Source organism: Arachis ipaensis, chromosome B1 (genome assembly GCF_059453495.1).
Source record: "Arachis ipaensis isolate K30076 ecotype BB chromosome B1, ASM5945349v1, whole genome shotgun sequence".
Taxonomy (NCBI): Eukaryota; Viridiplantae; Streptophyta; class Magnoliopsida; order Fabales; family Fabaceae; genus Arachis; species Arachis ipaensis.
The window spans coordinates 40177172-40192644 of record NC_142436.1 but is presented as its reverse complement, the minus strand read 5'-3'; the positions used below and the strand labels follow the sequence as shown (position 1 = coordinate 40192644).

The following is a 15473-nucleotide window of genomic DNA, read 5'->3' as shown; positions in this document are numbered from 1 at the left end:
CTTTTTCAGGAACATACTCCTTTGAAATAGATGGCCGCATAGTAATCTTCAATCTGAATGAAGTCATTGACAACCCCCCAGAAGATCGTTCTATCTTCCAGTGTGATGTCATAGACGAAAGTGTAGCTGAAGTTCAAAAAGAAGAGTTTGAAGAGAGGCACACTGGACAAGGTCCAAGTGTGGGGACCCTCTTGACTGACAATGAGGACACTTCGCCATTTTCACAAACCCCAGATAATCCAGAGCCTGCCCATGATCAAAAGTTAGAATTGAAACCTCTCCCTCCACATCTCAAATATGCTTACCTTGAGGATGAGCAGAAGCTTCCGATTATTATTGCAAGAGAACTGACTTCTCAAAAAGAAGAGCAGTTACTTGATGTGCTAAGGAAGCATAAGAAAGCAATTGGGTGGAGTTTGGCAGACATAGTGGGAATCGACCCTCAAGTATGCGAGCACAGAATATTTTTGGAAGAAGGAGCAAGACCTGTCCGTCAACCCCAAGGGAGATTGAACCCCACCATCTTGGAAGTTGTCAAAAAGGAAGTGACCAGACTATTGGAGGCCAGTATCATATATCCCATTTCAGACAATGAATGGGTAAGCCCAGTACAAGTTGTGCCCAAGAAGTCCGGAGTCACTACCGTGAAGAATGAGCATGGAGAGCTCATAGCAACTAGAGTTCAGAATGCTTGGAGAGTCTGCATTGATTACAGGCGTCTCAACCAAGCTACCCGTAAGGATCACTACCCACTTTCATTCATTGATCAAATGCTAGATCGCCTGTCAGGTAAATCACATTATTGCTTTCTAGATGGTTACACAGGTTATTTCCAGATTCATATAGCTCCTGAGGATCAGGAAAAGACTACTTTTACATGTCCTTTTGGGACTTACGCTTATAAGAGAATGCCCTTTGGCTTGTGCAATACACCAGCAACCTTCCAAAGGTGCATGATGAGTCTTTTCTCTGATCTTATTGAGGACTGTATGGAAGTTTTTATGGACGATTTTAGTGTTTATGGTGATTCTTTCAACCTTTGCTTAGAGGGATTATCTAGAGTATTAGATAGATGTGTTAATACAAACCTTGTATTGAATTTCAAAAAATGTCACTTTATGGTAAAGCAAGGAATTGTATTAGGACATGTGGTATCTAATAATGGCATTTATGTAGACCCAGCAAAAGTGAATGTTATTTCTAGTTTACCTTACCCCTCTTCTGTGAGGGAAGTCCGTTCGTTCCTTGGCCATGCAAGTTTCTACAGGAGATTTATTAAAGACTTTAGTAAGGTGGCACTTCCCTTATCCAGATTACTGCAGAAGGACATTGAGTTCGAGTTCAGTGAAGATTGCAAACAAGCATTTGATAGGCTGAAGACTGCTCTAACTCAAGCCCCAATTGTGAGAGGACCCGACTGGAGCCAGCCATTTGAAATCATGTGCGACGCTTCCAACCATGCAGTAGGAGCAGCGCTGGCTCAGCGTGAAGGTAAGGACCCTTTTGTTATTGCCTATGCGTCTAAGACTTTAGACACTGCCCAGTCCAATTATACTACTACTGAGAAAGAGCTACTTGCTATTGTTTTCGCTTTGGATAAATTCCGAGCTTATTTACTTGGTACTAGAGTAGTAGTGTATTCAGACCATGCAGCTCTAAAGTATTTATTAGCTAAAAAGGAATCCAAACCAAGACTTATACGTTGGATACTGCTGTTACAAGAATTTGATTTAGAAATAAAGGATAGGAGTGGTAATCAAAATTTAGTAGCGAACCACTTGAGTCGCCTTGAACATATTAAGGATGATTCTACTCCTATAGATGATAATTTTCCTTTTGACAACCTGCAAGCAGTATCTGAGGTAGTCCCTTGGTACACACCTGTTGCTAATTATTTAGTTAGCCGCACATTTCTCCCACATTTCTCTAAACATCAAAGAGACAAGCTGAAAAGCGAGTCTAAATATTATATATGGGATGACCCATATTTATGGAGATGTGGCGCTGACCAGATAATTAGACGATGTGTACCTCAATCAGAATTTCAGTCCATTTTAGAGGCCTGTCACTCATCTGAGAGTGGAGGACACTTTGGCCCTCAAAGAACAGCTAGAAAGATCTTAAACTGCGGATTCTGGTGGCCTACTCTTTTTAGAGATGTTGCTGAGTTTTGTAAATCTTGTCACCCGTGCCAGAAATTTGGTAACATATCCAAGAGGGATGAGATGCCTCAACAATATATGCTTTTCTGTGAAATTTTTTATGTCTGGGGCATTGACTTCATGGGTCCATTTCCAAATTCTAGTGGATATTTTTATATATTGTTAGCTGTGGATTATGTTTCCAAATGGGTGGAAGCAATTCCTACCCACACTGATGATGCTAACACTGTTGTTTCCTTTGTGAGAAACCATATTATATGCCGCTTTGGATCACCACGAGCGATCATGAGCGATCAAGGCACCCATTTTTGTAACAGGAGACTAACAGGATTGATGAAGAAGCATGGGATAATCCATAAAGTTGCAACAGCTTACCATCCCCAAACTAATGAGCAAGCCGAGGTGTCAAACAGAGAAATTAAGCGTATCCTGCAGAAGATAGTAAAGCCTCATAGAAAAGACTGGAGCACCAGACTACAAGATGCACTGTGGGCATATAGAACAGCATACAAGACACCCATTGGGATGAGTCCCTTTCGCTTAGTTTATGGAAAAGCTTGCCATCTTCCAGTTGAAATCGAACACAGAGCCTTCTGGGCAGTTAAAGAGTGCAACATGGAAATTGAGAAAGCCGGAACTGAAAGAAAGTTGCAACTACAGGAACTGGAGAACCTTCGCCTCGAAGCTTATGAAAACTCCAGAATATACAAGGAAAAGATGAAAGCTGTGCATGATCAAAACATCAAGAAGAGAGAGTTCCAACCTGGAGATTTTGTTCTCCTTTACAAATCTCGACTGAGGCTCATGCCCGGTAAGTTGAGATCAAAATGGGAAGGTCCATACAGAATAGAGAAGGCTGAACCGTACGGAGTTTATCACCTAAGCCATCCTTCAAGTTCTGAACTTATTAAGGTTAATGGACACTGCCTAAAGCTGTACCATGGTGAGAAGGTGCAGAGAAATAAGGAGCTTGAGATCTTCCACTTGGAAGATCCCCACATAGCAGCAGATTGAGCTAGTGGAGCGTCCAACTTACGGACATAAAAGCAAAGTGCTTGGTGGGAGACAAACCACCGCGGTATGATCGTTCTTTTCTTCACTTTTAGTTTTTCTTCTTTAATAAATCTTCTCTTTATCAGTGCTCCCGTGCTCTTTCAATTACATGTCTTTATCTTTCCTTAAAAAAAAAAATTTTCGCCACGCGACGCGATCGCACCAGCGACGCGTCCGCGTGGCAGGAGGAGTAAAGAAAAATAAAAATGAACAGAAAGTTACGCAGGAGGAGCGCTGGAGTCGTGCCAATGGCACAAATTACTCCACGCGACCGCGTCGCATGGAAATCATGGCCTCCCACACGACCGCGTGCCTCACGCGGCCGCGTGCCCTGCATTTTCGACGTAAAAGGGTGCACAATGCTATATTGTGCGAGAGTGGTGCTGGATTGGTGCTGGAAGCACAATCCTTGTCACGCGACCACGTCGCCGACGCGGCCGCATCAATTATTTTCTGACGCACACTCACGCGATCGCATGACCCACGCGATCGCATGACCCACGCGATCGCGTCACCCAATTTTGGCAATTAAAATGAATCGAACAGAGAGTTGTGCTGGAGCGAGGCTGCACTCGCGCCAGCAGCGCAACATAGGTCACGCGACCGCGGGACCGACGCGATCGCGTCCCCTTCCCTGACACGCCCCCATGCGAACGCATGCCCCAGGCGGCCGCGTCGCATGCGCCGCACAGCTAAACCTCAATTGCCAAATTATCTTATCTTTCTCTCCTCCAAATCCTAATTTTTCTTTTCCCTCCTTCTTCCTTCTTTCTTCTTTCCCCCTTCTCCTTTCTATCTCACTCTCTCTCTCTCTCCTCCATTAACAAGGTTTTACCTTCTTCTTCCTTATTCTCTTTTCTATCATTCTTATTATATTATGTATATATTATTATTTTCTTTTTCTTTTCTTTTTCTTTTCAAACTTTTATTTTCTTTATTCTTCTTTTCCCTTTTTACATGGTGTTAGAAATTTTTTGAGTCATTATCCCTCACTATATGCTTGTGACTTGTTACAATTTATTTGACAATTATTATTATTATTATTATTATTATTATTATTATTATTATTATTATTATTTTAGGGATTGCTTGCATGTTCAATTTTGTACTTTTTACATCTTGTTTAACATGCATGCTATGTGTTTGTGAAAAAGCCTATGTGGCATTATGCACTTCTCTATGTTCCTATACTATTCAATGCTTGCTTTTCACAACTTTTCCCTATTATTTTATTAATTGAATTCAATTGTCAATACAAACGTGATGGTTTGTTACAAAGTAATGCTTGGTCTATGCTACTCATGCCCTTTGCCAGCATGCCAATAAACACCTTGCATTCACTTGTCTTTTTATGCACTAGCTATTTCCCATTGATGGCTTTTCATATGTACTCGAGAGCATGTGTTAATGTCATCTACATTTTACTGTGCATTATTCACCCTCTTTTCCGTTTCTTTCCTTGCTGTATCTCTCTTTGCATTTAATTTTCTTTCTCTCCCCTTCTTCCAGGATGGCCACCAAGAAAGGAAAGGAGAAAGCAACTTCCAGACCACCAGCAAGAAGAGGAACTAAAAGAGCATTAGTGGCAGAGCCTTCTTCAACCGCAGTCAAGCCCTCAACAAAACGAGTCAAGAGGATAATAAAGGTTGACGAAAAGAAGAAAGCCTTTCCAGCAAAGGACGTTGCGCGATTTTCCAATCGCTACTGTGAGCAGATGTTTCCCATCCTGGTAGAAAGGAACTATAATAATGAATACCTTCTTACCCTCCCGTCCAATATTACCACCTTTGTTGAGCTGCAAATTGAGCGAAGACAATGGGGTTTCCTATGGAAACAGCCAAGGCAGGTCAATCTTTCTTGGGTAGTTGAGTTCTACTCCAACTTCTACATGCCGACCCTGCAGTCTATTTATGTCCGGCAGAAGCAAGTCCCCATCATAGAAGAAACCATTCAGCAAGTTCTGAGTCTTCCCCCTATTCCTGCAGGAATGGACGCTTTTCAGGAAGCCACCCTTCAGCGCCAGAGATACCAATTTGACTGGGACTCCGTTCTCGGAGTCATCGCTTTACCTGGCAGCCGTTGGATCTACGGATACCACCGTTCCCACCCTAAGGGAATCTTGGCTTCCGCACTTACCTTGGAGGCTCGCGTATGGGCACAGATCATGTCCCATTACGTCTTTCCGAGCACTCATGAATCCTTCTTCACTGCAGACATGGTTGTTCTACTATGGTGCATCCTTACAGACCAACCTCTGAATCTTTCAAGACACATCCGGAATGCTATGGAGCATGTACAAATCGCGGGCAACCTACCTTTTCCCGCCTTGGTCTCCGATCTTGTCTCAGCAGCCAGAGTCTCCTATAGAGCTGGGGACACCAAAGCCATGCTTCCACGGGATGATCAATATGTCCCTCACGGGAAATACCTCAGACTTTCAGTAGCCACTACAAGCCAGCCTACTGAGCCAGTTGAAGATATTCCTTCTTCAACACCACAAGCATCTACCACTGAGAAATTGCTCCAACAGTTACTTGAAAAGTTGGATCGGCATGAACAGAAAGCTAAGATGAGAGAGCGCCGTAACAAGCGCCGATTCACATACCTCAAGGAGCTGATCATGGGCAAATTCAAGGACTCAGACACTCCGGACTCCACTTCTTTTACCAGCACCGGGAGCCGTGATGGTCCCGACTGTGGAGATACTGCTACCAGCCCACCCCTGTTTCTAACATATGGCACCGAGGACGGTGCAAAGCCTTAAGTGTGGGGAGGTCGGTTAGTACCTGACTTCCGGAGGTAAATTCTCTTCTCTGGCACCAATAATTAGGATATTTTATTTAGATTTTTCTTTCTTTTATAGAATAGAATAAATTGCATAGGTTAGAATAGTTGCATGCATGTTCTACTTGATTGAAAAGACAATAAGATTCTTTTAAAAATCTATCTTTGGAATAAAATTTCACTAATTTTTCAAAATTTTTATGATAAATCTGCTTGAGTTGTATTTGGAACATGATGTTTGAGCTAAAGAACACATAACCTGTGAAAGATTTGAGCCTTTATGTATGGTTACATGGTATGTGAAATTGTTACTCAGGTTGTGAATATCTTCACAACTTCGCATAACTAACCAGCAAGTGCACTGGGTCGTCCAAGTAATACCTTACATGAGTAAGGGTCGAATCCCACGGAGATTGTTGGTATGAAGCAAGCTATGGTCACCTTGTAAATCTCAGTCAGGCGGATATAAAATAGTTATGTAGTTTTCGAAATGTAGTAATAAAAGAAGGATAGAAATACTTATGTAAATCATTGGTGAGAATTTCAGATAAGCATATGGAGATGCAATCGTTCCTCTGAACCTCTGCTTTCCTGCTGTCTTCATCCAATCAGTCTTACTCCTTTCTATGGCTGGCTTTATGCAAGGGCATCACCGTTGTCAGTGGCTACATCCCCTCCTCTTGTGAAAATGGTTCAAGATGCCCTGTCATGGCACGGCTAATCATCTGAGGTTCCCGATCATGCTGGAATAGGATTCGCCCTCCTTTTGCGTCTGTCACTACGCCCAGCACTCGCGAGTTTGAAGCTCGTCACAGTCACTCAATCATTGAATCCTACTCGGAATACCACAGACAAGGTTTAGACTTTCCAGATTCTCTTGAATGCCGCCATCATTCTAGCTTACACCACGAAGATTCCGATTAAGAGATCTAAGAGACACTCATTCAATCTAAGGTAGAACGGAAGTGGTTGTCAGGCACGCGTTCATAGGGAATGATGATGATTGTCTCGTTCATCACATTCAGGTTGAAGTACGAATGAATATCTTAGAATCGAAATAAGATGAATTGAATAGAAAACAGTAGTACTTTGCATTTAACAGTAGAGCTCCACACCTTAATCTATGGAGTGTAGAAACTCTACCGTTGAAAATACATAAGTGAAAGGTCTAGGCATGGCCGAATGGCCAGCCCCCTAAAACGTGATCTAAGATAGCATACAACTGATCAAAGATATCTAATACAATAGTAAAAAGTCCTATTTATACTAAACTAGTTACTAGGGTTTACAGAAGTAAGTAATTGATGCATAAATCCACTTCCGGGGCCCACTTGGTGTGTGCTTGGGCTGAGCTTGAATGTTAAACGTGCAGAGGCTCTTTCTGGTGTTGAACGCCAGGTTGTAGCGTATTTCTGGCGTTCAACTCTGGTTTGTGACTTGTTTCTGGCGTTTAACTCGAGACAGCAGCGTAGAACTGGCGTTCAATGCCCTTTTACGTCGTCTAAACTCGGCCAAAGTATGGACTATTATACATTGCTGGAAAGCCATGGATGTCTACTTTCCAACGCAATTGGAAGTGCGCCATTTTGATTTCTATAGCTCCAGAAAATCCACTTTGAGTGAAGGGAGGTCAGAATCCAACAGCATCAGCAGTCCTTCTTCAACCTCTGAATCTGATTTTTGCTCAAGTCCCTCAATTTTAGCCAGAAAATACTTGAAATGACAGAAAAACACACAAACTCATAGTAAAGTCCAGAAATATGAATTTAACATAAAAACTAATGAAAACATCCCTAAAAGTAACTAGATTCTACTAAAAACATACTAAAAACAATGCCAAAAAGCGTATAAATTATCCGCTCATCACAACACCAAACTTAAATTGTTGCTTGTCCCCAAGCAACTGAAAATCAATTAGGATAAAAAGAAGAGAATATACTATAAATTCCAAACTATCAATGAAACATAGCTCCAATCAGATTAACGGGACTTGTAGCTTTTTGCCTCTTGAATAGTTTTGGCATCTCACTTTATCCATGGAGGTTCAGAATGATTGGCATCTATAGGAACTCAGAGTTCAGATAGTGTTATTGATTCTCCTAGTTCAGTATGATGATTCTTGATCACAGCTTCTTTATGAGTCTTGGCCGTGGCCCTAAGCACTTTGTTTTCCAGTATTACCACCGGATACATAAATGCCACAGACACATAATTGGGTGAACCTTTTCAGATTGTGACTCAGCTTTACTAAAGTCCCCAATTAGAGGTGTCCAGGGTTCTTAAGCACACTCTTTTTTTGCTTTGGACCTTGACTTTAACCCCTCAGTCTCAAGTTTTCACTTGACACCTACACGCCACAAGCACATGGTTAGGGACAGCTTGGTTTAGCCGCTTAGGCCGGGATTTTATTCCTTTAGGCCCTCCTATCCACTGATGCTCAAAGCCTTGGGATCCTTTTTATTTGCCCTTGCCTTTTGGTTTTAAGGGTTATTGGCTTTTTGCTCTTGCCTCTTGGTTTTAAGAGCTTTTGGCTTTTTCTGCTTGCTTTTTCTTTTTCTTTCTATTTTTTTTTTCGCCCCTTTTTTTTTTCTGCAAGCTTTGTTCTTTGCTGCTTTTTCTTGCTTCAAGAATCATTTTTATGATTTTTCAGATTATCAAATAACATGTTTCCTAGTCATCATTCTTTCAAGAGCCAACATATTTAACATTCTTAAACAACAACTTCAAAAGACATATGCACTGTTCAAGCATTCATTCAGAAAACAAGAAGCATTGTCACCACATCAACATAATTAAACTAAGTTCAAGGATAAATTCGAAACTCATGTACTTCTTGTTCTTTTGAATTAAAACATTTTTCATTTAAGAGAGGTGATGGATTCATAGGACATTCATAACTTTAAGGCAATGTTACTAAATACTAATGATCATGTAATGAAGACACAAACATAGATAAGCACTTAACATAGAGAAAACAAAAACAGAGAATGTAAGAACAAGGAATGAGTCCACCTTAGTGATGGTGGCGTTTCCTTCTTGAGGAACCAATGATGTCCTTGAGCTCTTCTATGTCTCTTCCTTGTCTTTGTTGCTCCTCCCTCATTGCTTTTTGATCTTCTCTTATTTCATGAAGGATGATGGAGTGCTCTTGATGTTCCACCCTTAGTTGTCCCATGTTGGAACTTAATTCTCCTAGGGAGGTGTTGATTTGCTCCCAAAAATTCTGTGGAGTAAAGTGCATCCCTTGAGGTATCTCAGGGGTTTCTTGATGATGAGCTTCTTCATGTGCCTGTTGAGATCCATGAATGTGCTCTCTTGTTTGCTCCATCCTTTTCTTAGTGATGGGCTTGTGAGATGAATCTTTCCATCTCCTATGGCTCAGAGGTGGACGCAATTGTCTTCCCTTTCCTCTTTCTTGAGGTTTCTCTGGCCTTAGGTGCCATTAATGGTTATAGAAAAACAAAAAAGCTATGCTTTTACCACACCAAACTTAGAATGTTGCTCACCCTCGAGCAAAAGAAGAAAGAATAGAATAAGAAGAAGAAGAAGATATGGAGGAGATTGAGGGATGTGTGTATTCGGCCATAAGAGTGGGTTTTGGGTAGGAAAGAGATGTTGAATTTTGAAGGTAGGTGGGTGTATGGATGTGAGTGGTAAATGGAAAACAGAAGGGATGACCATGAATGGAGAGAGAGAGGGTGAGGTAGATGGGGATCCTGTGAGGTCCACAGATCCTGAGGTGATCTTGTGGGGTCCACAGATCCTGAGGTGTTCAAGGATTTACAACCTTGCACCAAATTAGGCATGTAAAATGCCCTTGCACACAACTCTGGGCGTTCAGCGCCAGGTTGGTGCTTGTTCTGGGCGTTCAGCGCCAGCTCTCCTCCAGGGTGCATTTCTGGCGTTCAGCGCCAGAACCATGCTCTGTTCTGGCATTGAACGCCCAAAACATGCTTCTTACTGGCGTTTAAACGCCAGTAAGGTCTTCCTCCAGGGTGTGATTTTTCTTCTGTGGTTTTTGATTCCGTTTTCAATTTTTATATTTATTTTGTGACTCCACATGATCATGAACCTATAAAGACATATGAAAAATATAATTAGATAAACATTGGGTTGCCTCCCAACAAGCGCTTCTTTAATGTCAATAGCTTGACAGTGGGCTCTCATGGAGCCTCACAGATGTGCAGAGCTTTGTTGAAACCTCCCAACACCAAACTTAGAGTTTGGATATGGGGGTTTGACACCAAACTTAGAGTTTGGTTGTGGCCTCCCAACACCAAACTTAGAGTTTGACTGTGGGGGCTTTGTTTGACTCTGCTTTGAGAGAAGCTTTTTATGCTTCCTCTACATGGATGCAGAGAGAGATCCTTGAGTTGTAAACACAAGGTTGTCCTCATTTAGTTGAAGGATCAATTCTCCTCTGTCCACATCAATCACAGCTCTTGCTGTGGCTAGGAAAGGTCTTCCTAGGATGATGAATTCATCCTCTTCCTTTCCAGTATCTAGGACTATGAAATCAGCAGGGATGTAAAGGCCTTCAACCTTTACTAACACGTCCTCTACTTGTCCATAAGCCTGTTTTCTTGAATTGTCTGCCATCTCTAATGAGATTTTAGCAGCTTGTACCCCATAGATTCCCAGTTTCTCTATTACAGAGAGGGGCATGAGGTTTATCCCTGAACCAAGGTCACATAGAGCCTTTTCAAAGATCATGGTGCCTATGGTACAAGGTATTATGAACTTTCCAGGATCCTGTCTCTTCTGAGGCAGTGTCAGTTGATCCAGATCACTTAGTTCATTGGTGAACAAGGGAGGTTCATCTTCCCAAGTATCAATGCCAAATAATTTGGCATTTAGCTTCATGATTGCACCAAGGAACTTGGCAGCTTGCTCTTCAGTAACATCCTCATTCTCTTCAGAAGAGGAATACTCATCAGAGCTCATGAACGGCATAAGGAGGTTCAATGGAATCTCTATGGTCTCTAGATGAGCCTCAGAGTCCTTTGGTTCCTCAGAGGGAAGCTCCTTATTGATCACTGGACGTCCCAGGAGGTCTTCCTCCTTGGGATTCACGTCCTCTCCTTTCCTTACAGGTTCGGCCATGGTGCTTATGTCAATGGCCTTGCACTCTCCTTTTGGATTCTCTTCTGTATTGCTTGGGAGAGTACTAGGAGGGATTTCAGTGATCCTTTTACTCAGCTGGCCCACTTGTGCTTCCAAATTTCTAATGGAAGACCTTGTTTCATTCATGAAACTTACAGTGGCCTTGGATAGATCAGAGACTAAGTTTGCTAAATTAGAGGTATTTTGTTCAGAGTTCTCTGTCTGTTACTGAGTGGATGATGGAAAAGGTTTATTATTGTTAAACCTGTTTCTTCCACCATTATTAAAGCCTTGTTGAGGCCTTTGATCCTTCCATGAGAGATTTGGATGATTTCTCCATGATGGATTATAGGTGTTTCCATAAGGTTCACCTAAGTAATTCACCTCTGCTATTGCAGGGTTCTCAGGATCATAAGCTTCTTCTTCAGAAGATGCCTCTTGAGTACTGTTGGATGCAGCTTGCATTCCATTCAGACTCTGAGAAATCATATTGACTTGCTGAGTCAATATTTTGTTCTGAGCCAATATGGCATTCAGAGTATCAACTTCAAGAACTCCCTTCTTCTTAGGCGTCCCATTACTCACAGGATTCCTCTCAGAAGTGTACATGAACTGGTTATTAGCAACCATGTCAATGAGTTCTTGAGCTTCTGCAGGCGTTTTCTTTAGGTGAATGGATCCACCTGCAGAAGTATCCAATGACATCTTTGATAGCTCAGATAAACCATCATAGAATATATCCAGGATGGTCCATTCTGAAAGCATGTCAGAAGGACACTTTTTGGTCAGCTGCTTGTATCTTTCCCAAGCTTCATAGAGGGATTCACCTTCTTTCTGTCTGAAGGTTTGAACATCCACTCTAAGCTTGCTCAGCTTTTGAGGAGGAAAGAACTTGGCTAAGAAAGCCGTGACCAGTTTATCCCAAGAGTTCAGGCTATCTTTGGGTTGAGAGTCCAACCACACTCTAGCTCTGTCTCTTACAGCAAAAGGGAAAAGCATGAGCCTGTAGACTTCAGGATCTACTCCATTAGTCTTAACAGTATCACAGATCTGCAAGAATTCAGTTAAAAACTGAAAAGGATCTTCAGATGGAAGTCCATGAAACTTGCAGTTCTGCTGCATCAGAGAAACTAGCTGAGGTTTCAGCTCAAAGTTGTTTGCTCCAATAGCAGGAATGGAGATGCTTCTTCCATGTAAATTGGAATTAGGTGCAGTAAAGTCACCAAGCATCCTCCTTGCATTATTGTTGTTGGGTTCGGCTGCCATCTCCTTTACTTGTTCGAAATTTTCAATAAGGTTGTCTCTGGATTGTTGTAATTTAGCTTCTCTTAGTTTTCTCTTCAGAGTCCTTTCAGGTTCTGGATCAGCTTCAACAAGAATGTCTTTTTCTCTGTCCCTGCTCATAAGAAAGAGAAGAGAAAAAGAAAAGAAGAGGAATCCTCTATGTCACAGTAAAGAGGTTCCTTATTGTTAGTAGAAAAAGAAGAGAAGAAAAAAAATTCGAACACGGATAGAAGAGGGGGTTCGAATTTGGTGAGTGATGTGAGGGAGAGATGTTAGTAGATGAATAAATAGATAGAATAAGATGAGAGAGGGAGAGAATTTTTGAAAATAGTTTTTGAAAAAGGTTAGAAATTTTCGAAAATAAAAATCAAAAATTAAAATAATTAGTTAATTAAAAGAAATTTTGAAAAAGGGGGGAGATATTTTCGAAAATTAGAGAGAGAGTTAGTTAGGTGGTTTTGAAAAAGATAAGAAACAAACAAAAAGTTAGTTAGTTAGTTGAAACAAATTTTGAAAAGATAAGAAGTTAGGAGGTTAGAAAAGGTATTTTGAAATCAAATTTTTGAAAAAGATAAGATAAGAAGATATTTTTGAAAACATATGATTGAAATTGGTTTTGAAAAAGATTTGATTTTTAAAATCACAATTAATGACTTGATTCACAAGAAATCACAAGATATGATTCTAGAACTTAAAGTTTGAATCTTTCTTAACAAGCAAGTAACAAACTTAAAATTTTTGAATCAAAACATTAATTGTTATTGTTATTTTCGAAAATTTGATATAAAAATAAGAAAAAGATTTTTGAAAAATATTTTTATAATTTTCGAAAATAACTAAAAAAATTGAAAAAGATTTGATTTTGAAAAAGATAAGATTTTTAAATTGAAAATTTGAATTGACTCATAAGAAACAACTAAGTTTTAAAAATTTTTGAAAAAGTCAAATCTAATTTTCGAATTTATGAGAAAAAAAGGGAAAGATATTTTTTGATTTTTGAATTTTTATGATGAGAGAGAAAAACAACAAAAATGATGCAATGCATGAAAGTTATGGATCAAAACAATGAATGCATGCAAGAATGCTATGAATGTCAAGATGAACACCAAGAACATTATGAAGATCATGATGAACATCAAGAACACATTTTTGAAAAATTTTTAATGCAAAGAAAACATGCAAGACACAAAACTTAGAATTCTTTAATGCTTAGACACTAAGAATTAATGCATATGAAAAACAAGAAAAGACATAAAACATGCAAATGCAAAGATCAAACAAGAAGATTTACCAAGAACAACTTGAAGATCATGAAGAACACCATGAATGCATGAAATTTTCGAAAAAAAATGCAAGATACACATGCAATTGACACTAAACTTATAACATGACTCGAGACTCAAACAAGAAACACACAAAATATTTTTGATTTTTATGATTTTCTAATTTTTTTTTGTATTTTTTCGAAAATTATTTGAAAAACAAAAATAAGGATTCCAAAATTTTTAATATGAATTCCAGGAATCTTATGCTCTTTAAACTAAAGCTCCAATCAAAGGGTCAGGCATGGCTTAATAGCCAGCCAAGCTTTTGTATGTAACTCAGACATGACATGCCTAACATGCCCTACAGTCGTGGCTTTACAGCCAACCAGGCTTCAACATGCTTTATGAAACACTAGAATTCATTTTTAAAAATTCTGAAGAAAAATATATTTTTAAAAATATTTTTATTATTATTTTTTTTTTCGAAAACAAAAGAAAAATTTTTGAAAGATTTTTGAAAAATTTTTGAAAACAAAACAAAAAGAAAATTACCTAATCTGAGCAACAAGATGAACCGTCAGTTGTCCAAACACGAACAATCTCCGGCAACGGCGCCAAAAACTTGGTATGCGAAATTGTTACTCATGTTGTGAATATCTTCACAACTTCGCATAACTAACCAGCAAGTGCACTGGGTCGTCCAAGTAATACCTTACATGAGTAAGGGTCGAATCCCACGGAGATTGTTGGTATGAAGCAAGCTATGGTCACCTTGTAAATCTCAGTCAGGCGGATATAAAATAGTTATGTAGTTTTCGAAATGTAGTAATAAAAGAAGGATAGAAATACTTATGTAAATAATTGGTGAGAATTTCAGATAAGCGTATGGAGATGCAATCGTTCCTCTGAACCTCCGCTTTCCTGCTGTCTTCATCCAATCAATCTTACTCCTTTCTATGGCTGGCTTTATGCAAAGGCATCACCGTTGTCAGTGGCTACATCCCCTCCTCTTGTGAAAATGGTCCAAGATGCCCTGTCACGGCACGGCTAATCATCTGAGGTTTCCGATCATGCTGGAATAGGATTCGCCCTCCTTTTGTGTCTGTCACTACGCCCAGCACTCGCGAGTTTGAAGCTCGTCACAGTCATTCAATCATTGAATCCTACTCGGAATACCACAAACAAGGTTTAGACTTTTCGGATTCTCTTGAATGCCGCCATCATTCTAGCTTACACCACTAAGATTCCGATTAAGAGATCTAAGAGACACTCATTCAGTCTAAGGTAGAACGGAAGTGGTTGTCAGGCATGCGTTCATAGGGAATGATGATGATTGTCACGTTCATCACATTCAGGTTGAAGTACGAATGAATATCTTAGAAGTGAAATAAGATGAATTGAATAGAAAACAGTAGTACTTTGCATTAATCTTTGAGGAACAGCAGAGCTCCACACCTTAATCTATGGAGTGTAGAAACTCTACCGTTAAAAATACATAAGTGAAAGGTCCAGGCATGGCCGAATGGCCAACCCCCCAAAATGTGATCTAAGATAGCATACAACTGATCAAAGATATCTAATACAATAGTAAAAAGTCCTATTTATACTAAACTAGTTACTAGGGTTTACAGAAGTAAGTAATTGATGCATAAATCCACTTCCGGGGCCCACTTGGTGTGTGCTTGGGCTGAGCTTGAATGTTACACGTGCAGAGGCTCTTTCTGGAGTTGAACGCCAGGTTGTAACGTATTTCTGGCGTTCAACTCTGGTTTGTGACTTGTTTCTGGCGTTTAACTCCAGACAGCAGCGTAGAACTGGTGTT

General features: G+C 40.2%; 1 non-coding gene and 1 pseudogene across 1 annotated transcript; both read left to right on the top strand.

Annotated features, from left to right (window-relative positions):
- The window catches only part of LOC148576299 (uncharacterized), a 104110-nt pseudogene that overhangs the window by 45866 nt on the left and 42771 nt on the right, over nt 1–15473 (top strand).
- LOC148576300 (small nucleolar RNA R71) lies at nt 11862–11969 on the top strand. Its single transcript, XR_015904002.1, has one exon. It is a non-coding gene; the product is annotated as a small nucleolar RNA R71 (small nucleolar RNA).